General features: G+C 35.7%; 1 long non-coding RNA gene across 1 annotated transcript in view; it reads left to right on the forward strand.

The window, feature by feature from the left end:
• Positions 1-53: 53 nt before the first annotated feature.
• The window catches only part of LOC103604314, a 99,721-nt gene continuing 75,953 nt past the window's right edge, over positions 54-23,821 (forward strand). The window contains exon 1 of the long non-coding RNA XR_551700.1: positions 54-302. This is a non-coding gene — a long non-coding RNA (uncharacterized LOC103604314). The remainder of the gene's footprint in view (positions 303-23,821) is intronic.

The raw sequence follows: 23,821 nt of genomic DNA on the forward strand, positions 1-23,821 counted from the left end.
CTCGCGCAGCCGCACTCGGCGCGCCGACTCTGGGCTCCTCCTCCCGGCTCCGTAGTAAGCATGGCGGCGGCGGCATTCGTGGTCCCTCGGGTGAAACAGAAAGCGGGAGCTACGCGGAGAGGCAGCGAAGAGCGGGGCTGAGGCGGCGCCGTCACTGCCAGGAAACAACCCCAACAGCGCGCCGGCGGCCGCGACGGCCCCGAGAGCTGGCTCTGCCGCTGAGACAGAGAAAGATCAGGAGCCCGAAGAAGTAGGCGCCAGAGGAGCCGCCTTCCCCTGCCTCAGAACGGCGTGACTCGGAGGTGAGAGCACGGGCACTCCTTCCGCGAAAGGCGGGGGACACCGAGTCGTCTCAGCCCCGTTCCAGCTCCGTCCCGCCCCAGAGCGGGCGTCGCGGAAACCGTTAGTCTGGGGCTGAGAGCCGGGGCGCCGGGCAGGGCTTGGCCCGTCGAGCGGCCCGGCCCACCCACCCTGTGGGCGCGCAGTGGGCACAGAGGGAGCGAGGCCGGGGACAGTAGCCGTCAACTTGTCGGGCACCTGCCGGGGCCGAGTCTCTCCGGGACGCGCTTGCGGGGGCGCTATCCAACCGGAGGGAGGCGGCGCGGGGGCGCGGGCGGCCCGCTGAGAGGCGAGCAGCGCCGCTCCGGAGGGCTCGGGGGCGGGAGCGGAGCCCTCGGGAGAGGATCGCCCAGCGCCCGCCGCGCCTTCCTCTTTGGCCGCCCCGCAGCCGCCGAACTTGAACGCTTTTCTGAAGAGAGTTTCCCCTGCTCATCTTGGGGTTAAAACCTCGAAAACCCGCCCTTCTGTTCTTGATTCTGTGTGGCTGCAGCCAGTACCTGGCCGTTCCTCTCTCTGGGTGAGTTAACCACACCTGTTCAGTCGGGAGGTGGACTCGAGGCTGCAGCCCTCGCCCTGTTTAACAACCTGGATCTTTGAACTTTTGACACGGCTTTGGAAGGACGTCATGTGTTAGGTAAAGGAAAACGAACAAATAATTTCGTCGTCAGATCGCGAGCACAAGGGTGGCCGTTTTAATGAATGTGCTCGTTAATCGTTCCTTTATTAAACTGTTAGCATTAAAAGCTTCGGAATGTTTTAGGAGTGCGTGTGTAATGGTTGCTGGGGGTGCAAGGGATCGTGAATTAGAGATGTTCTTTCGTTAGGTTTTATGTAAGTTCTTTGGACACCTGTGTGTCTCACCATCTATGAACTAAGAATAACAGGCTGACCAAAAAAATTTTCTTTTTACAGTATAATCCCCATTATGTGTTCAATAAGGACTTTAAAAACCGAGCAGCATGATTATTTTGCTTCTTACTATGGTCTGTTTTTAGCTCTTGAAACCAAAGTATGTGTGTGTGTTTCAGTATTATAAGAATGAAATTACAGTTGAACTCTAATATTTTATCTCCATGCTCTTACAAGCACCAGTACTAAACATATGCCACTCAGGAGTTTGAGCCATATGTTAGGAAGAAACGAATTGAGTTTCGTGGCTCTGATCTTGTGTTTGGATGAATATTTAGTTTTTGTGTACTTGCTAAATCTGTAATCCTTGCCATCTTGTAAGTTTTGTTTAAATCACCTAAAAATGTTCAAGAGAAATGAGTCCCCTGCCTTTTTGATATTTTCTTGATTGAATTAATTTTTCTGAAGTAATGAGATAAAGTGCACACTGAGACAGATGGTTGGACCTAAGAAAAATCAGTGATAAGGATTTTTAATGCATCTTTTATAAAATATAACCTGTAATTTTGCTCTTAGCGTTTTAGCCCACTAACAATTCTTACTACACTGATAACACCAATTAGTGGGAAGAAGGGATGATGACTTGAGAGGAAAAAAATCCTGTTAAAATTTTTGTGTTGAATTTTATATTTAAAATGTTTAGCACATTAAGTTTTACTATATCTTCTTCTTTCCCTTCCTAGATCATCTCTCAATTTCTATGTGTAGGTTAACTGGAAAATTTTTTTATACCAAGCTGACCACCTTTAGCCACCTGTATGCTTCTGAATTAACTCCCTCTTTTTTTTTCCCTTTTCTCTGAATCTTTCGAATCATTGAATGTTCAGGAAAAATAAAGTCCTGGTTAACACTGGCCTCGGTCAAGCATAATTATAAGGTTAATTCACTCCTTCCAAATTAATGACATGCCTTTGAAAAAATAGATTCTAGGATTATCTGCTTTTGATGTCATGTTTGTCATCACTTCCTCTCTTCATGTGAGTAATTGAGAGCTGAAGTATTTTATTTTACCATGTATTTGATGATTACTTTCTACTTGTCAGATTTCTGCAATATAATAGCAAGCATATTTTATTACTAATTAAGATAAAATCTCTTCCTCTTTCCTGACCAGCCAGGCATGGGTAAGGGCTGAGAGGTTCTATAAAACCCAGGAAAAAAAGAGAATGCATGATTAAAATTTTCATTGTCTTTTGTAGCTTTACTTAGGTAAAGAAAATTTAATATGTAATTTGTCTATTGTTAATTTAGACTCATGGGTAATATTTGTGCTCATTTTAAAACATTTGTATATTTTTTATGTTCTTACGTCATATAAGGCTTGTGCACTTTATATTTTAAAAATACAGTTTGATGAAATAACTGAAAGGTTTTGTCGTTTTTTATTTTAAACATTCTTGGTGCATTTTTTCCATGAAAATGAGTCTAGATGGTGTCTTTAAGAGTGATGTAGGAATATGCACATGATTTCCAATTTTATTAGCCAAATAATTAAAAGATAAGTGATTGGTGTTTTTTTTTTTCTTTTCAGCAATCTCTAGCAGACTTCAAATAAATTCACAATACTGTAAATCCAAAGATTTAGAATACCGTACATGTCTATTACATTGAGCTTTTTTCTGCTTCAGTTTATCACATTGCAAAACAAGCAATATGGCCCCCATGTGTATCAATGTCAGGAGCTGCTTGTTAAAAGGAAATTAGTAGCCAGTAGTGATGAAAGGCAAATTTTGTTCTTTTACATGTATTGTGAGTTTTTATCATTTCCTTAATATTTTGGTCTCATTTTATTTCAGAGTATTATTCAATGAGTTTTGGGGTGTTTTTGTTGTTGTTGTTTTTTTAATCTCTTGATCCTATATTTTATCCTCCCACTGTTGTGGTTTTGCTTATCTTTCTAAGTTTGCAGTAGCTATGGTCTTCAATCAGGTCCTTTTATGGGTGTCATCTTTTGATATTTCTAATCACTTACCACCCATTGCCAATCCTCAGGTAATTTTTCTTTCTAAGATAGAGAAGTGCTCTTGGGTGATGGCATGTGCTCAGAGGATGATAATTAAAGTGAGGATACAAAAGCAGTGTGATGTGTTCCTTCAAGTAGTTTACAAACTAGTTAGGGATACTAGACTAATGCACAGGAAATCATTAGCAAAAAATATAAGATGGTGTTATTAAATTGTGTGGTACCAGCTGTAGTTTAAAGGATATCAAGGCCAGTGAGGGCTGAAACAATCCTGGAGGACATTTGGAGGAAGTTGACTTGAAATTTAGGAAGGATTTATTTAGATAGCAAAGGGAAAGACATTTTAAAAGAGAGTAACAGGCAGATTTGGAAGTAGTAGCAAGGAGACCAGTCTGAGAGCATCCAAGGACAAGTATTAGGAGGAAGAAAGAGAGGTTAGTTAGAGATTTTAGCAAAGCCCCAATGCATGGTCAGAAGAGGAATAGGCCGGGTTGGACAAATCATTTTGGCTGTTTCACTGAAAGAGCTATGTATCTACTTTGACATATTAATAGTTAAGCTTTATATATAATGGATAGTTTATATGTTTTTGTTTATACAGCTTAGATCAGGGATGTGCAAACTATTTTTGTAGAGTGCTTGAAAATAAGTATTTTAGGCCTGAAGGCCATTTACAGTCTCTATTGAATATTTTTTGTTTGTTTTTTGCAATCTTTTAAAAATGTAAAAATCTTTCTTAGCTCAAGGGACAAACAAAAACAAGCTTTCTGTGGGCTGAATTTGGCCTAGTTTGCTGACTCCTGGCTAACAATTGGCTAGGTAATTGTACATATGGCACATATTGTAAAGCGTCTTCTATCATTTTGTCTAGATGGTTGTTTGCTGTGTTTTATGACTATTATTTATATTTTTTCCTTATGTTATACTAAAAGTGAAGAAAATATGCAGAAAAAAGTACTACTGTGATTGTAATTTTGTTATTTTGTGGCCAAACTTCTAGCAAGAGCCTAGAACAGGTCTCAGAACTAGGAAGTAAAAGAAGAGAAGCCTTTGAGCCAGGCCTTACAGCAGTGAAAATAGCTACACAGTGGCTTGATTTAGAATTTGTGTAAGGTTAAGTATATCAACTGCCTGTTCTGGTTTTACATTTTTTGAAACTATAGCTGTCATTTTAGAAACCTTGGCTAGGCTGCTGGTGGCCTAAAAGTGACAACAGGGAAGCAGGCAATAAGGAACCTTGCTTTTAAAAGTAGTCTAGGATAAGTTAGTGAAGGGACAAACAGTTGAACATCCTGTGGTGGAAAGAGTAGCTGTGTTAGGGAACAGTCTAATAATTGATATTTACGTTGATGAGCTTGACTCATCAAGAAAAGGTTACATTATATGCTGATTAAGGCAGGAAAGAAAGACTTAGAAATCTCTTAAAAATATTTCCATTAGGATTATTTTAAAATAAGTTGTGGTGATTTAAAGGATAAGTATCAGTTATTTCAAAAATTCATTTACATGAAACATCTCTTGGAAGTTTCTAAATTTATAGATGTGTATTTCTAAGGCAATTTTATTTCCTTCAGCATGCAGCGTTTCACATACCATCTCCAGGTGAATAGCAGAGCCTTAGGTTATGGTTGTATGAGACAGTTGGCCAGCGATACTCTAGATACTCTACATTTTGTGGCATCAGGAGAGCAAGATTATAGCATAAGAGTAGTCTTTCTTTCATTCAGCAGACATTAGTAAATACATTCCATATATCCAGGTTAGTAGTAGGTGCTGGGAAAAGTAAAGATGTGTAAGATGGGGAGCTGCCTGGATAGAATCAGTGGTGTTTCCTTTTTCTTTTTAAAAGCATTAAAACCAACTAAATAAATAAAACCGCAAAATTTAACTTTTGCATCTTTATCTATTATCAGCATTTTCCATACTTTTTAAGTGTATACACTGTCTTAAGTGTTAAGGCAATGCAAACCTTTTGAACTAAATTTCAGCTTTCATAAAATGCTACCTAATAAAACTTTGACTTTTTATATTTTGCCTTAAGGAGAAATTAACAATTCACGTGCCTCTCCCCCCTTCTTTTTGTCAGTGCCTGAAACATCTTCGCCATTTCACATGCTTCCATTTCCCATATAGGAGATAAAGTACCTTGGATAGTGACTCAAAAATCTAGATCTGAGTTCCAACTTTACCATTTGTTAGCCATATGATTTGGGGATAGTTTTTTTTCAATACTGGTTTTTCAGTCCTTAAAATGGAGAATAATATTTGTCTGTGTTCCTCACAAATATTGTGAAGACCCAAAGAGGTGCTGGAAACCATGAAAACATTAAAACAGTAAAGTACCATATAAGTGCTTACATTAATACTACTATATTGGGAGCAGTGCAGCTTTTTTTTTTTTAAATAAGACCAGAAATCTGGAGTTCAAGTTTTATCCTCCAAAGTTCTGTAAACTTAGTATGTTTCCAGTAAATATTTAGTTTACTCAAAAGATTTAACTGCTTTCTTGACAGAGAATGTATATAAAAACTTCCCATTCTTATTAATCTTTCAGTATAGTCCATGTCCAGTGCCTCTGTCCCTTTTTGCAAAGGAATACTGATCTTCTATCTCAAACAACTTCAACTATTATTTCCAAAGTGTGTTAAAAATCTGCAAAAAAGTGAATTCCTTATGGTATTTCTGTTTTCAAGTGGAAGACAATTTCTGTATCTATAGTAATAAGATCCACTTGTTGAACTCTCATTGGACTTTAGGCCTTATACTTGGTTATTTTTAAAATCCTACAAAACCTGCCAGATTATTGGTAGAACTCTCATTTTACAGATGAAACTACAGTTCTGATGGACTTTCATATCTTTCCTCTTCCCTCGCTTCTTGAGATCTCTTATGTGCTAGTCGCTAAAAGTATGATGTATACTTTGAAATAAACGTTGGTATAAAGCTTATCTAAATTTGTTTATCAGCCTATCAGAAATGTTATTCAGCCTATCAGAAATGTTAATCAGCCTGTCAGAAATGTTGAAGGGAACTGTTTTGTTTTCTGGGTTTTTTCCCCTTCAGAATCCGCATTTTAATATATATTTGAACAGAATACTTTTAAAAAATTACATGATTTCTTCCCCAGTGAGGGGTTTGGTTACTTTAATTGATTTATGCATATAGTCTTCTGTAATCCTACAGCCACATAATTTGTGAGGGGAAAAAAAATCTTCCTACTTCTCTGAGGATTCTAAACAGATGTTTAAGTATATTTTAAAGCACAGTTAAGACTTTTCTTTAAAAAGTAATTATATAGTTTGATTTACAGAAATAGATGTCTTATACAGCTACTTTTGTTGAGATCTAGCTGGAAAGAGTAGTCATTTCAGTTACTTCAAAATCAGTTTTTCCTAAGATTTGCTTAAATGAAAAGAAAAGCAGAAACAATTTATAATTTGTTTATTTATTTGTCTATCATTTGTTGAAAACTTAAAATGTCCTAGATACTTAGAATTTGAATGTCACAAAAACAAATGTCATACTTCCTTCTATCTAGGAATTCACAGACTAGGATGACAGATAAAGACATGTAAATAAATACATATTTTTAAATAATTAAAAGTAAATAAAATACCTTTTTCACTTGTGTGAATCTTTCCTGGCTTTTAGTGTTGAACTGCTATATGTTTCCATAATACCTGCAGAATATCATGATTGTGTATATCATACTGTAGTGTATATTATTTTTTTACTTATCTGCTTCAACTACTGGACTATGAACTCTTTGAATTGGAACATTACTGATGAGGTTGGCAATTTTTTTGATAAAGGAGCAGATAGTAAATATTTTAAGCATTGTGGGCCATATGGGCTCTGTCACAACTACTTAAACTGTACTGTAAGGGCACAAAAACAGCCATAGATAAATTATAAACTGGGTGTGAGTGTGTTCCAATTGAACTTTATTTACAAAAACAGGCAGCAAGCCTCAGTTTGCTGGCTCCTGCAATGCTGTTTACTACCCTATGCCTGGCAAATAAGAGACATTCAGTAAATAATGTAATTAATATGTATTAAACATTTTCTGTGTTCTGGGTGCTGTTCCAAACAACTTTATGTGAATTGGTTTACTTAATCTTTAAAACAATCCTCACAGATACATACCATTATAACCAGTTTAAAAATGTGGAAACTGACAGCCCCCTCTGTCCAGAAGGAGGCAAGAAGCAGAGCACACCCAGGGTCCTAGGCAGAAGCCGGGGGCAGCATCCCCTGCCTGGAAGCAGGCAAGGAGCACGTTGAAAACACCACATCCACACAAGTGGCCCATCACAGCATCTACCACAGCCATAGTTGCAACAAAAGCAGCTCAACACCACAGCAGTAGCCACAGCCACCATACAGGTGGCCCACTACACACTCAGCTGCACTGACACAAGGAGAGTCACCAGTGGAGACCAGAAAAAGAAGAGGACATCTCTCTCCTCAAAGTCCACTTCAGAGTAATGGAAGAAGCAACTATTCTACTGGATGACCAGATATCAACATAGAGATACTAGAAATATGAAAACCTTGGAAAATATGACACCAGCAAAAGAATACAGTAATTCTCAAATACCTGACCATATAGAGCAGGAAACCCTTGAAATGACTGAAAAGGAATTCCAAGCAACAATCTCAAGGAAACTCACTGAGATAGGAGAAGACTCAGACAACATAATGAAACAAGAAGAAAAAATCCAGGATATGTAGGAGGAAATTTACAAACAGATTAATACCTTAAAATGAATGTAGCAGAACTCATGGAACTGAAAGATTCACTCAGTGAGATAAAAAACAAACAAACAAAAAAAAAAACCTGATAGCTTAAGCAGCACGCTAGAGCAAGCAGAAGAAAGAATTTCTGATCTTGAAGATAGTCTTTTCAAAATAACCCAGGCAGACAAAAAAAAGGAAAAAAATAATTTCTAAAAATGAAGAAAATCCAATAGAGTTAGCATGGGTGTTCTAGAAGGGGAGGAGAAAGGAAAAGGCATGGAAAACCTGTTCAATGAAATAGTAACGGAAAACTTCCTAGCCATAGGGAGAGACATGGACCTTCAGATCCAGGAGCCTCAAAGATCCCCAAACAGATTCAACTCAAAAAGATCCTCTGCAAGACACATTATAGTCAAACTGGCAAAGCTCAAAGATAGAGAGAATTTTAAAAGAAAGAAGAGAAAAGCATCAAGTGAACTTTAAGGGAGCTCCTATCAGACTTAACAACAGACTTCTCAACAGAAACTTTCCACGTCAGAAGAAAATGGGATGATGTATTCAAAATACTAAATATCGCCAGCCAAGAATACCATACTCAGCAAGGCTATTCTTCAGAAATAAGGGAAAAATAGTGTATTTTCCAGACAAACAAAAACTGTGTGAGTTTACCTCCACATTACTTACCAGCCTTACAAGAAATCCTCAAGGAAATCCTGCATCTGGAATCTAAAAGATGATAATCAATACCACAAATACACAAGGAAGAACAAAACCCATTGGTAGAAAAAAAATGCAAATGAGAAAGAGAAACTAAATCTTACCATTACAAAAAACCACAGTGACAATGTAATGATGCCCGTGCTTTCTTTCTGATTTTAGTAATTTTGGTCTTTTCTCTTTTTTTCTTGGCCAGTCTTAATAAAGGTTTGCAAATTTTGTTGACGTTTTTAAAGAATCGACTTTTGGTTTTGTTGACTTTCTCTATTGTTTTTTAATTCCCTATTTCATATATTTTTGTTGTAATCTTTGTTATTTCCTACTTATATTTGCTTTTGGTTTAGTTTTCTTTTTCTATTTTCTTAAGGTAGAAGTTTACATTACTGATGTGAGATTTTTCTTATTTTTAATATTAGGTCTTTACGAGTGAATTTGCTTCTAAGCACTACATGAGCCCTGCATCCTATCAATTTTGATATGTTGTGCTTTGATTTTTATCTCAAAGTACTCTCTAATTTCCCTGTGATTTTTCTTTTTACCCATTGTTTATTTAGGAGAGTGTTGTTTAATTTCCACACATTTGTGACTTTTCTAAATTTCCTTCTGTTATTGTTGTCAGAGAACATATTTCCTATGATCTTAGTCTTTTTAAATATATTAAGACTTGTGGCCAACAAAAAAAAAATGTGGAAACTAAAGCACAAATTAAATCGCATGCCTAAGATCATACAACAAGTTAGTGAAAGATCTGATAGTTGAACCCAGGCATTCTGACTCCAGAACCTGGGCTTGTAATTGTTAAATCATATCAGTTCTGATGTGTCAAATCCTAAGAATATAAGTAACGATTCAGTATTAGGAAACGTGTTAATGTAATTCACTAAATTAATAGATTAAAGGGGGAAACTATAAACTATAAACTCTGCTAAAAGCAGTCATTTTCTGAAATTCAGTTGTCATTCCTAATAACTCTTAATCAAGAGAAATAACCTTATAAAGGGTCTCTACCAGAAACCTGTATCAAATATCATAGTGAAATATTAGAAGCACTTCCATTAAAAGATAGGAACATAACATTGTTCCAAAAGTCTTAGCTAGTACATTAAGGAGTAAGGAAAATAATTAAATTTACATAATGGGGGAGAAATATATCACATTATTTAAAGTTGATATGATTACTTAGAAAATGCAAGATAGTCAACTGAAAGTGATTTGAGTTAAAAAAAAAAAAAAGATTTCAGTCCAACTGGCTATAAGATAAACTTAGAAAATTCATTAACTTATATACCAGCAGTAACCAAATATGAAATACAATAAGAAAAAGTAGCTTAAATTATAAAACACTTAAGAAGTTTTAAAAATGTGTGATAGTTATATGAAGAAAACTACAAGAAGATTTGAATGGATGGAGGAGTACTATATTTCTGAATGTGACAACTTAATACTATAAAAAATGCTTACCAAATTAGTCTATAAAGTCAGTGTATTCCTAATCATAAATCCAGTAGGTTTTTAAAAATGGAATTTTAACAGAATGACGGTTCAAGTTTTGAGAAGGGGAAATGCACAAGAAGGGACAAGTAAATTTCAAAAAGAAGTATAAGAAAGGGGACATAACCATGGAAGATGAAAACATTGTAAAATTACAGTTATTAAGAATTTTGAATAGGAATAGGCATGTTGATTAAAGGAACAGAATAAAGACTTCAGGATAAGATCCATGGATAAAGAAGAGTTATATGATAAAGTAGTGAGTGATGGAAGAGCTAGTCTACATATTGTGGGACAGTTGGGGTAAAAATAATTAGGTACCCACTTCATGGCATTCTCAAAACTAAGTTTCAGATGGACTAAATATCTATCAGTAAAAAACAAAATGAAAAAAGTTTTAGAAGCGAATTTTTTTTTAAATTTAGTGGTGGAAAGGGCCTTTTCAAGTGATACATCAAACTTAGATGCCATTTTAAAAGGCAAGCATTAACTAGGATAAAATATTTGACATGTAATAAACAAAATTAATATTCAAAGTATATAAGATGTGCCTGCAAAAAAGTGAAAAAGGCAACCAGGTAGAAAATGGGAAATAATATAAGCAGGAAATTCATATAAGTAGCAATACAGATAGCCTGTAAAGTTTTGAAGAGATACTCAACCATGCCTGTAATCTGAGAAATTTAAATTAGAACATCAACTAGAGGACTTTTTAAAAATCTTTGCTAGTAAATTTGGCAAAAATTGGAAAACCTTAATAATAGGGTCAAACTGGAAAGTAGGCACTCATAAACTATTGAACAGAATATAAATAGCTTCATTGTTTTAGGAAAAAATTTTGGCAGTGTCTGTTAATTTTAAACCTGCATACTTCTGAACCAGGAGTTTCATTTCTGTATATCTGTAATACAGAAATACTGTCATAGGTTCATAGAGAATATTACATGGTTATTTCCTGCAGAGGAGGAAATGTATAAAGGAAAACTGGGAGTAATCTGATTGTTCAGGTGCCAACCTGTGGTTCACTTGGGAGAATGTGGTGCTGATAACACCAAGTCAAGGATTAAGATCCCCTTACCGGTCATCTTTAAAAAAAAAAATCTGATTGTTCATCATTAGAATAGTCAAATTGAGGTACATTTACAATAGAATATTAGGCACCCTTGAAAAAGCATGAAGTAGATATAGATGCTCTTCTTTAGGAAAATCTCAAGATATTTTACATGAAAAGCAAGACAGTGTTCAATACATGTGACTTCATTTATGTAACATCCACTCCCAGAAAACCTCATACACAGGTAAGTACAGAGAAAAAGTCTGAGAGGGACATACCCACATTTTTTAACTATAGAAATGGAAATTTGCATTGGGAGGCACGAAGGAGTTAAAAATAATGTATGTTTTGAAGTATTAGTATAGGTACAGCCTTTGTGATACAACAAATAACAAAACATAAGTGCGTTTGGCTTTGGTGATTATGATTGGTCTTTGTTAGGACCATACCTTCTGGAAGGACAGGCTTGATTTATGTCTGTTTTTCCTGTGTAATTTTTAATAGCACATTCTTTTACTTGGAAAACCTTCTCAATTGGTGTCTATAGTCACTGGTGCTTTTAGAAGTATCAATTTCAGTATAGTATTGGTTCTGAAGCTGTGTTAAAAGCAATGAGAATTGTACTAGTGATTCTTAACCTTTATAATTGTAGCTGCCAGTGGAGACAGTTTTCTGAGTTTCTATTATAAAAAGCATTTTTCTTTTTAAATATAAAATTATAATTTTGAATACAATTGTTTTCAGATCCCATATACCTAGATATTTTGATCCCTCCATTCCTTTAATATTAGAACCTAATATTTTAAGGAAGTTGGTGATAGAGAGGAGAGAAGTTAGCAGCTTGAGAGGAAGACAGAGTAAAGAAAAGGATGATTTTTAAAAAGTAAGATCAGGGAAGATGAGTGTGTTTAGAGGCAATAATTTTTAGCCTAGACATAGTTGTAGATTTATAAACAAAGAATCTGGTCACCTCAAAAAAAACTACAGTAGGGCCGCCTCGTGGCTCACTCGGGAGCGTGCCGTGCTGGGAGCACAGGAGCGCTCCCGCTGCGGGTTCGGGTCCTATATAGGGATGGCCGGTGAGCTCACTGGCTGAGCGCGGTGCAGGCGACACCAAGCCAAGGGTTGCGATCCCCTTACCGGTCATTAAAAAAAAAAGACTACAGTAAAATATTGGGGTTTACAGACAGATCTATCTTCTCGTGAAAAATGAAATGTTTCTTGATCTTATGATAAAATTCTGTTTGGAAAGAATGAAAGAAACATGCTAAATATGGTAAAGTTACAGTAATATAGTAGATTTTACACAGAAACTTACATCCTCCTGTTGTGAACTTAGATTCTTTTAAAGTGTTACTACGATCAGAAAATACTCAGAAACTCCTGGTTTGATCTTCAGTCTGAGGTCACTCTGATAGATGTAAACAAGCATTTGATATTCTAAAAGAGCAAAATGAACAATCTGTGATACAAAAGCTAGTACTTCTAGGTAGTGCAATAAAATATTTGTAGATGACCATAGAATTGTCCCGGGTGTAATTACCTTTGGCTCTAAAGGTAACCCCACTTCTCTGAAGACAGCAGACACTTAGATCTATATATGGGATTTAAGAAGATGTTACTTAAAAAAAAAAATTAGTCTTATGTGAACAAATTCAGTTCTTTAATGTATTGGGGTTGATTTCTTTGAAGCCATTGTTTCCATAGTTTCCTGACTGGAAGTATCTTTGTGATGTCTTTTTCATCTAGATTTCTTTTGAAGTCTGTTTCAACCAGTATTAAGGTGTGATTTCTTAGTGGTGGAATGGAGTTTGTATCTCCGAAATGCGTAATTAAATTAAGTTATAAGTTATATTTAGTGTATCTGACTACACTAAAGAGTAATGACAGTGGCTCTAACTGCCTCTCCCTTTAAACCTACGTTCACTTAGGGGAGATAAAAGAGTGAGGCCCACCCACCCTACCCACAGTACCCCTTCCACCTTTCCAGTAGACAAGGAATTGGAGAATAAGATAAATAAGTTTTAGTAAGGTTGTTGCTAACAATCTATATAAATTTATTGTTTTCTAAGGGTATGAATAGGAATACACACACACACACACAAAGGGTACTTCAAAAAGTTCATGGAAAATGGAATTAAAAGATAATACGAATCTTTCCATGAACTTTTTGAAGACCCTTTGTATATACGTATTTACTTTTAATAGGTTAAACCTTATGAAATTCTTGATATTTTAAAGTTTTGACCTTAAAAGGCAATTTCATATGGTTTGACCTATTATTACATTATAAAACTATGGCTATAATCACTGCCCTATATATAAAAATGTTATTGCACTTACCATGAATATACAGTGTAAGTTATTTAAATAGCATAAATTCATAAACAGCACATCATTCATGAAATGTCACCATACAAGCCAAGTTGGAATGTTTATGAACACATGTACTTTAGCAACAAAGGTAAAAGTAATAAGCAAAAAATATTGTTACTACAGTATGCATCATTGTACACTAAGGGTTGTAAGCAACCTTCTCCAAAAACTGAATCGAATATGAGAATGATAAAGCTAAAATGTAGTAATTCATAATTTAAAAGCTTGTAGTAATTTATAACCAAAAGCTATTAGACTCGAAAACCATGGCCAATTGAAGATACCACAAAGACCAGGACCATTTGAAGAGAGTGATGACAGATCCACAAATTACAAAGTATTCTTCCCACAAATTGTGGGAATCCTGTCTATGTTGCCTGGCAGCCAGACTTAGTAAAATCTGAATTAGAGGCCTGAATAAACTCCAGGAATATATTAGTTGTAGTTTGCAGATGACACATTCAAATAAGAACTCACTCTGCAGGTCTTACACAGAAACAAAAGCTAAGGAATTGTGTGTCATTTGCCCACAATAAAAAAACTTTGATTTTTCTTTTAGTTCATGGCATATCAAAAGTACACTGGCTTCGAGAGGTGAATTCTGGACCATACTTTTAAAAATCTCTTACTTTTAAAGCATAGCCATTTAAATTCATTCACCTTTCTGCTACTCATTGGGAACATTAAAAATTAAGAGGAGCAAATGCAGGTACCTGTCAAGATGGAGTAAAAGGGACTTGGTTTACTTTTCTGCATGAAACAGTGGTGCTCAAGACATTATGCATCAGGCAACAAAAGAGGGAAAACAAGGCAAGCCCTGTGATTGGCTTAGCTTACTACCTGGAGAGTTTCCTGTGCACAACACAGGGAGGGAGGAACCTAGGTAAGTCCCAGAACACCCCTGATTTGAGGAGAGGGAGCTGGCAGTGTAGGGAATCCAAGGTGACTGCAATTGGCAGGGAAGAGTTAAAGAACTGCACAGAAAGGACCTCAAAGATCTGAAGAGGGTTCCCCTTAAGTATTCAGCATAGTACTAATAAATACATGCATGTAAGGAAATTATCCAGGGCTTGGGAAAGAGCCACCTAAAAGGATTGTATAAAACAATGTCCAAACTCATGCAGGGTCAGAAAAAGTGCCTGTTCCTACGAGCCAGTATAGAGAACCTCATAAGTCACAGGGCATTTGGTAGAGTAACCTGGAGGGTCTCTTACCTCAGTAGTGGGGAAAAATTAACCCTGGACTAAATGCAACTCTGGTCTTGCCTAACATATTAAAAGCAAGACCCAAAGGATCAAACTATTTTCTAGTCACTTAGCCACATCTCAGAACAAAGCTCAAGGTTATTTATAGGAATACAAAAATATTTAGCAGCCAAAAGGTAAAATTCACGATATCTGACATTCAATCAAAATTACTAAGTCTACAAAGAAGCAAGAAAATACAAACCATAATGAGAAGAAAAATCAATCACTTGGAACTGACCCAAAAATGACACAAGTGATGAATTAATAATCATTAAAACAGTTACAACTGTTGGAAAAGCTAAAGGAAAGACTGAACATGTTAAAGATATCTTCTGGATTGAAATTAAAGTAATGGCCTGTTCAACATTGCCAAAGAAAACATTAGTGGATATGAACATAACAGCAATAGGAGGTTTCCAAAATGAGACACAGAAAAGAGAATTTTTTAAAAAGATGAACTGGAAAAGTATTTGAAGAAATAATGATCAAAAATTTTCCATATTGAATAAAAACTATACAGTAAAAAGCCCAAAAAGCATAAGAAAGTTGAATAAAACTGGACTAAGGAACATCATAATCAAATCATTTAAAACATGATAAAGAGAAAAGGCTTAAAAGCAGTCAAAGAAAAACAGAACAAAGAATGACAGATTCTCATCAGAAACCATGTAAGCTAATAGACAATGGAACAATATATTTAAAACAGTAAAAGGACAACCTGTCAACCTAGGATTCTTTACCCAGTGAAAATATCTTTCAAAAACAAAGGCAAAATAAAAATTTCAAATATACAAACCTGAAAATTTATCACCTCAACCCTGCAGTAAAAGACATGTTAAATAGAGTCCTTCAAGCAGAAGGAAGATTAAACCACATAGAAATTTGGACCTATGCAAGGAATTAAGAGTACCGGAAATAGTGACTACATGGGTAAATATATAAGGTATAAGCCAACAAGAGAGATAAGATGGCATAAGAAATAATCCCAAACAAAGCAAATAAAGAGGAAAAAAGGAAAAAAGAACACATGGGACAAGTAGAAAACAAGTACCAAGATGGTAGACGTAAACTTGACCATATTAACAATGATACTACATATAAGTAGTGTAAACACAAAAAGCAGAGATTGTTGGACTCAGTTTTAAAAAAATCAGGACCTAAATATATCACATCTACAAGAAATCCACTTTCAATATAAGGACACATATAAGTTAAAAGTGGAAGGAAGGAAAAAGATATACCATACTAACATCCAAAAGAAAGCCGGAATCACTATTAGGTCAAAAGTTAGATTACAGGGCCGGCCCGGTGGCGCACTGCTACAGTGCGCCGCTTGGGAGCGCGGCGGCGCTCCTGCCGAGGGTTCGGATCCCACATACAGACCGGTTCCTGCTCACTGGCTGAGCGAGGTGCGGGTGCGACACCAAGGGTTGCGATCCCGTTGCCGGTCCCGGTCCAGTACGGGCGCGACACTGAGGGTTGCGATCCGTTGCCGGACACGAAAAAAGACAAAAAGGAAAAAAAAAAAGTTAGATTACAGAGCAAAGATAAAGAGGGTTATCTTCATCTTTACCAAGGAGAAAGAGGGTTATTCCATAATAATAAAGGGATTAATTCATTAAGAACATGCTCAATTCTAAATTTTTATGCACTTAGTAAAAAAGCTTCAAAGTACACAGAACTGCAAAGAGAAATACACAAATATGGAATTTTAGCAGAGATTTCAATACCATTTTCTCAAGAATTAATAGAACAAGTAAACAGAATGTAAAGCCTAAAACTACAAAATTTCTTGAAGAAAACAAAAGAAAATCTTGGTGACCTTGGGCTAGGCAGAGATTTCTTAGATACAACACCTAAAGTACTATTTATGAAGTAACAAACTGGTAAAGTGAACTTCATAATTTAAGACAACTCTTCAAAAGACATTGGTAAGAAATGCAAAAACAAGCCACAGACTGGGAGAAAAATCTTTTGCAAATCATTTATTTGATAAAGGACTGGTATCCAGAATATAAAAGCACTATCAAAATTCAGTAATAAGAAAACAACCCAATAGTAAAATGGGCAAAAGAATTGAACAAATGTTTAATTAGAAAGCTATATGGATGGCAAATAAGCACATGAAAACATGCTCAAAATAATTAGTCATTGCAGAAATGCAAAGGCTAGGATTACAAATGTACAGAAGGAAAATTTGGAGAGTGATGGGTTTCATTATCTTGATTGTGGTAATGGTTTTACAGGTGTATTCACGTGTCAAAATTTATCAAATTGTATTTATTTTTTATTTTTTATTTTATTTATTTATTTATTTTTTCTTTTTGTCTTTTTTCGTGTCCGGCAACGGACCGCAACCCTCAGTGTCGCGCCCGTACCGGACCGGGACCGGCAACAGGATCGCAACCCTCTGTGCTGCGCCTGCCCCTCGCTCAGCCAGTGAGCGGGAACCGGTCTGTATGTGGGATCCGAACCCTCGGCGGGAGCGCCGCCATGCTCCCAAGCGGCGCACTGTAGCAGTGCGCCACCAGGCGGCCCTATCAAATTGTATTTAAACGTGCAGTTTGATATATGTCAGTTGTACCTCAATAAAGCTATTTAAAAATCAAGAGTATTTGGCACTTCGTGAGTGCTTGATGCATGTTTGTTTAATACATTCAACTCGTTATTCTGCCATTTCTCATGAACATTTGAAAGTTCCTATTTTTTTAATCTATAGGACATAGCAATTTCAATCTGAGACTACAGTAGAGCATACTCTCCTAGTATGTTGATTTGGCTGAAATATCCAAAGGTAATTTCAAAGCTTCATTAGACGTGATTACCTTACAAGTACTTTCTTCTCCGTAGAGGAACTATTTTTAATCTGCTTTTAGTGAAGGACAGGAATATATTCACATCTGGGACGAGACCTTCAAGAATGAGGTATACCTTACATTGTTATCAATTTAACATCTTTATTATCAGTTATTACTTATATAAAAATTAGTTTAGTCTAAGATCTGTATGGTCCTTGGACTAGTGGCATCAGCCCAACCTGGAAACTTTTTAGAAATGTGAATTACTGGGCCTTACCCACACCTGCTGAATCAGAAATCCTAAATTTTGGGCCCAGTAATCTGTTTTAATAAGCGCTGCAGGTGATTCTGATATGTGCCAAAGTTTGAAAACCATGTTCTTATAGCAAAAGTAAAACTTTAGATACTTAGATATAAAGATCTAGGTAGTGATAGAATTAGTTTTTTAAAACTCTAACATGATAGCATGCTTAACATTTGTTCATTTCATCATATGTAAGTTTTACCTTAAAGAACTGAACAAATACTGAATGTAGAAGTGTTTAGAGGTGAGCTATACTGATGTCTGCAACTTTGAAATGGATCAAAAATGCAAAAAAAAAAAAAAAAGATGCATAGAGGAATACGTGGAACCTAGATGGCAAGTATATGAATATTTACTGTTCAGTTATTTCAGCTTTCCTGTAGGTTTGAAATTTTTATAATAAAATACAAAATCCTCACTTGACTCATTTCTAAATTTTTGTACAAGAGAGTGAAATGTATTCAGACTGTGCTCTTAGACAAAAAAAAAATGGATGATGGTAATGAAATTTTAGTCTCTTAAGAGCAGTTACGAATAAAGATAGAAGACTTTCACTATATTGATACTGTGTTTGTTAATCTTAGAAATTTGCTTTTTGAGATTTTTCTAGTCATATTAAAATGTGATCCAACTAATGTTCTCTAAACTACCTCCATTGATTGACTCTCATGTCAAGATGGAAAAGTTCAACCATTATATTTGGTCTATAACATAACAATCAGATAAATAGTACTTAGATTAAAAGAGGTTTTAGAAAATATTGCAAACATTTGTAACATGTGCGTGTACTACAAATCCTGATTCAAACATTTTAATAAAAATTAGACAAGTCAAAATTTGAACACTGCATATTTCATGATTTAAGGAATTATTAATTTTATGTGTATTAATGGTTTTGTGGTTATGTTAAAAATAATAAGTCCTTTCAGTGATACATACTGAAATATTTGTAAATGAAATTCTGGAACATGTTTCAAAATAGTACAAGACAGGAAGCAGTGGGCAGTGGTATAGGTGAAACTAGACTGGCCATGAGTTGAAATGGTTGAAGCTGGGTGATAAGTACATGGTGATTCATTATACTATTGTAATGAACTTTGGTGTATGTTTTCAAATTTTCCACAGTAGAAGGATTTTAAGAAAGATTGAGGTTAAATTTAACTTTTGCAGCATGATTTGAGAACCTAACCACCACTTACTACAGTATTTCTGTAGGAAAATATTTTCTACATATTCTGACTTCAAATGAAATGACGGAAGGCAGCCTATTTCTTAGTTGAGGACTGCCTCTATTTTTTTTTTTTTTTTTTTTTTTTTTTTCCGATAATACTCTTAGTTGCAGTTTTTTCCTATACCAAATCTTGCACCAGTGTTCCTTTTGTACTACCGGCGTCCAGAGAAATGAAAAATTGGGCACTAGGGAGAAAAAGAAAAACAAACAACTGGATTAATCATGTCTTTTGAATGATGAAGTTGTCTTATTTTTTTCTATTTGATATTAGTCATTTAAAGTGATTGATAGCCACTCTCTCCTTACCATCCTTCTTTTCCTCTCTTACTTTCTCTACAAATATGTTTCTTTTATAAGTATAAAAGAAAAAACACAGTTGTTCATTATCTCTTCATAAAAATTCACGTTAAGATGTGGAAATTTAAGGTGAACTGAAATAATGTATTAATTCATACATTTTTTTCCATTTTTAAAATTGTAACATTTACTTGTTCATATTTATAGCAATACAGTGTGCTGTTTCAATACATGTTTAGACTGCACAATGATTCACTTAGTCTAGAGAGCATAATTTTGTTCCTGTCACTCCACCACTTTTTGTCCCCGTCACTCCACCATTTTTTGTCCCCCCTGCCCTCCCTCCCCTCCCAGCCTCTGGTAACCATTATTCTACTCTCTACTTCTATGAGAACTGCTTCTTTCTTTCTCTTTTTCTTTCTTTTTTTTTTCTTTTCCTTTCCTTTCTTTTCTTTCTTTTTTTTTTTTTTTTTTCTTTTCTTTCTTTTCTTTCTTTCTGCCTACATATGGGAGGGATCATGCAATATTCATCTTTCTGTGCCTGGCTGGCTTATTTCACTTAACATGATCAGTTCCAGTTCCATCCATTTTGCTACTAATGATAAGATTTCCTTTTTCTTTATTCCTAATAGTATTCCATTATATATATATATATATTTATATTTATATATTTATATATATATATACCACAGTTTTTTTAATCCATTCATCTGTAGATCAGCATTTAGGTCAGTTCCATCTCTTGGCTATTGTAAATAGTGTTGCAATAAACATAGGAGTGCAGGTGTCTTTTCGATATACTGATTCCAATTCCTTTGAGTATATACTTAGTAGTGAGATAGCTGGGTCATAAGATAGATCCACTTTTAGTTCTCTGAGAAACCTCCATACTGTTTTCCACAATGGCTGTACCAATTTACATTCCGAACAACAATGTAAGAGAGTTCCCTTTTCTCTGCATCAGGATTTGTTTTTTTTTTTTTTTGGGGGGGGGGGTTGTGTCTTTTTATAATAGCCATTCTAACTGGAGTGCGATGATATGTCATTGTGGTTTTAACTTGCATTTCCCAGATACTCAGTGATGTTAAAGATTTTTTCATGTGCCAGTTGGCCATTTGTATGTCTTTTGAGAAATGTCTGTTCAGGTCCTTTGCCCATTTTTAAACTGGATTATTTGATTTTTTTTTTCTGTCAAGTTGTTTGAGTTCCTTATATATTCTGGATGTTAGCCCCTTGTCTAATGTAGTTTGCAAACACTTTCTCCCATTCTGTAGGTTGTCTCTTCACTTTGTTGATTGTGTCCCTTGCTCTACAGAAATTTTTTGTTTGATGTAGTTCCGTTTGTCTATTTTTCTTTAGTTGCCTGTGCCTTTGTAGTCTTGTCCAAAGAAGAACTACCCACTCCCATTTCTTGTAGCATTTCCACTATATTTTCTTCTAGTAGTTTCATACTTTGGGGTCTTCAATTTAGGTCTTTCATCCATTTTGAATTGATTTTTGTGTATGGCAAGAGATATGGACCTAGTTTCAGTTTTTTGCATGTGGATATCCACTTTTTAAAGCACCATTTACTGAAGAGGCTGTACTTTCCCCAGTGTGTATTTTTGGTACCACTGTCAAAAATCAGTTGGCTGTGTGTGTTTATTTCTGGGCTCTCTATTTTGTTCCATTGGTGTATTTGTCTCTTTTTATGCCAGTATCATGCTGTTTGGGTTACTATAGTTTTATAGTATATTTTGAAGTCAGGTAGTGTGATGCTTCCAACTTTTTTTTGTTCAAGATTGCTTTAGCTATACAAAATCTTTTATGGTTCTATACAAATTTTAGGATCTTTTTTTCTATTTCTGAGAAGAAAGTCATTGTTATTTTCATAGGGATTGTGTTGTATCTCTAGATTGCTTTGGGTAGTATGGGCATTTTGATGATGTCAATTTTTCCAGCCTATGAACATAGGATATCTTTCTAACTATTTGGGTCCTCTTCAGTTTTTTTCACCAATTTTATAGTTTTCATTATGGAGGTCTTTGGTATCCCTGGTTATATTTACTCCTATGTATTTCATTTTTTTGGCAGCTATTGTGAATGAGATTACTTTCTTGATTTCTTCTTCACCCATTTTGTTATTGGCATATAGGAACACTGTTGATTTTTGTGTGTTGATTTTGTATCCTGCCACTATACTGAACTCATTTAAGTTCTAGTATTCTTTTGGTGGAGTCTTTAGGGTTTTCTGTGTATATGATCATGTTATCTGCAAATAGGAATAATTTGACTTCCTCTTTTCTGATTTGGATGCCTTTTATTGCCTTCTCTTGCCTTATTGCACTGGCTACAACTTGTAATACTATGTTGAATAAGAGTGGAGAAAGTGGAATCCTTGCCTTGTTCCAGGGATTTAGAGGAAAAGCCTCCAATTTTTGTCTATTCAGTATGATATTAGCTGTGGGTTTGTCATATATGGCTTTAATTGTGTTGAGGTACATTCCTTCTATACCTAATTTGTTGATTGTTTTTATCATGAAGGGATGTTGGATTTTATCAAATGCTTTTTCTGCATCTATAGAAATAATCATAAGTTTTTTTTCCTTCATTCTGTTGACATGATGTATCATGTTTATTGATTTGCATATATTTAATCATTCTTGCATTTCTGAGATGAATTCCACTTGATCGTGGCAAATGATCTCTTTAATGTATTGTTAGATTTGGTTTGCTAATTATTTGGGGTTTTGTGGTTTTTTTGGGGGGGTTTGGTCATAATAGTTTTTATTTTTTAGCTTAATACATATTTTTTAAATTTTATTAAAAATATTCATGAGATACAAAGCTAATTGTCACCCCTTGTGCCCATGATGTAAGGGCCAGGTTCATATTTGGGGCATATCCATTACCAGAAATTACATTTGTATCCTGTGATCCCACCCAATTAACCCCCAATCTCTCTCCCCCTTCCCCCCCCCACTGCCTTTGTAGCACTAGGAATATTCCCTCCCTCTGTAAGACCACCACACTACTGTGGTCTTTCTTTCCATCCTTCCTTTCACTCTTAGCTCTCACATATGAGTGAGCAAATGCAGTATTTATCCCTCTGTGCTTTGGTTATTTCACTCAACATAAGTTTCTCCAGGTTCATCCTGTTGTTCAAATGGGAGTATTTCATTCTTTTTTATGGCAGAGTAGTATTCCATAGTGTATATATACCACAGTTTCCTTATCCAGTCATCTCCTGATGGACATTTAGGTTGGTTCCATATCTTGGCTATTGTAAACAGAGCTGCAATAAACATGGGAGTGCAGGTATCTCTTTGACATGAGTGGAGTATTAAAGTCCTCAACTACTATTGTGTTGGAGTCTATCTCTCCCATTAGGTCTAAATAGTAATTGCTTTATATATCTGAGTGCTCCAGAGTTGGGTGTATATATATTTAGAATTGTTATATCCTCTTGCTGAATTGGTCCCTTTATCTGTTATATAATGACCTTCCTTATCTTTTTTTGCTTTCCTTGGCTTGAAGTCTATTTTATCTGATATAAATCCTGCTCTTTTTTGGTTTCCATTTGCATGAAATATCCTTTTCTATCTCTTTGCTTTCAGTCAATGAGTGTCCTTATAGATGAAGTGAGTTTCTTGTAGGCAGCATATTCTTGATTCTTGTTTTATAATCCATTCAGCCACTGTGTGCCTTTTAGTTGGGGGATTTAATCCATTTACATTTAGAGTTATTATTGATATATATATGGACTCATTACTGCCATTTTGTTACTTTTGTTCTGGTTATTTTGTAGATACTTTTTTCTGGTCTTACTGTCTTCCTTTATGGTTGAATGGTTTTCTCTAGTAGTATATTTTATTTATAAAATAAGTAAACCATTATTTATTTTTAGTATGTCTCACAAGTTTTTGAGTTATGGTTACTATGAAGCTTACAGGAAAAAACATGTTATAGTTATAAGTGATTATTTTAAACTAATAACAAATAAACTCTGATATCTAAGAAAAAATTAAAACACCGAAGCCAACTCTACACTTTGAGCGTCATTCTCCCCCATTCTTTAATGTTTTGTTGTTTCAAGTTACATCTTGTAGTATTGTCTATCTCTTTTTTTCTTTTTTTCCTTTTTGTCGTTTTTCGTGTCCGGCAACGGATCGCAACCCTCAGTGTCGCGCCCGTACCGGACCGGGACCGGCAACGGTATCGCAACCCTCGGTGCTGCGCCCGCACCTCGCTCAGCCAGTGAGCGGGAACCGGTCTGTATGTGGGATCCAAACCCTCGGCGGGAGCACCACCGCGCTCACAAGCAATGCACTGTAGCAGTGCGCCACCGGGCCGGCCCTGGATTTCTCTTATATAGT

Source organism: Galeopterus variegatus, unplaced genomic scaffold, assembly GCF_000696425.1.
Source record: "Galeopterus variegatus unplaced genomic scaffold, G_variegatus-3.0.2 Scaffold5082, whole genome shotgun sequence".
In the NCBI taxonomy this organism is placed as follows: domain Eukaryota; kingdom Metazoa; phylum Chordata; class Mammalia; order Dermoptera; family Cynocephalidae; genus Galeopterus; species Galeopterus variegatus.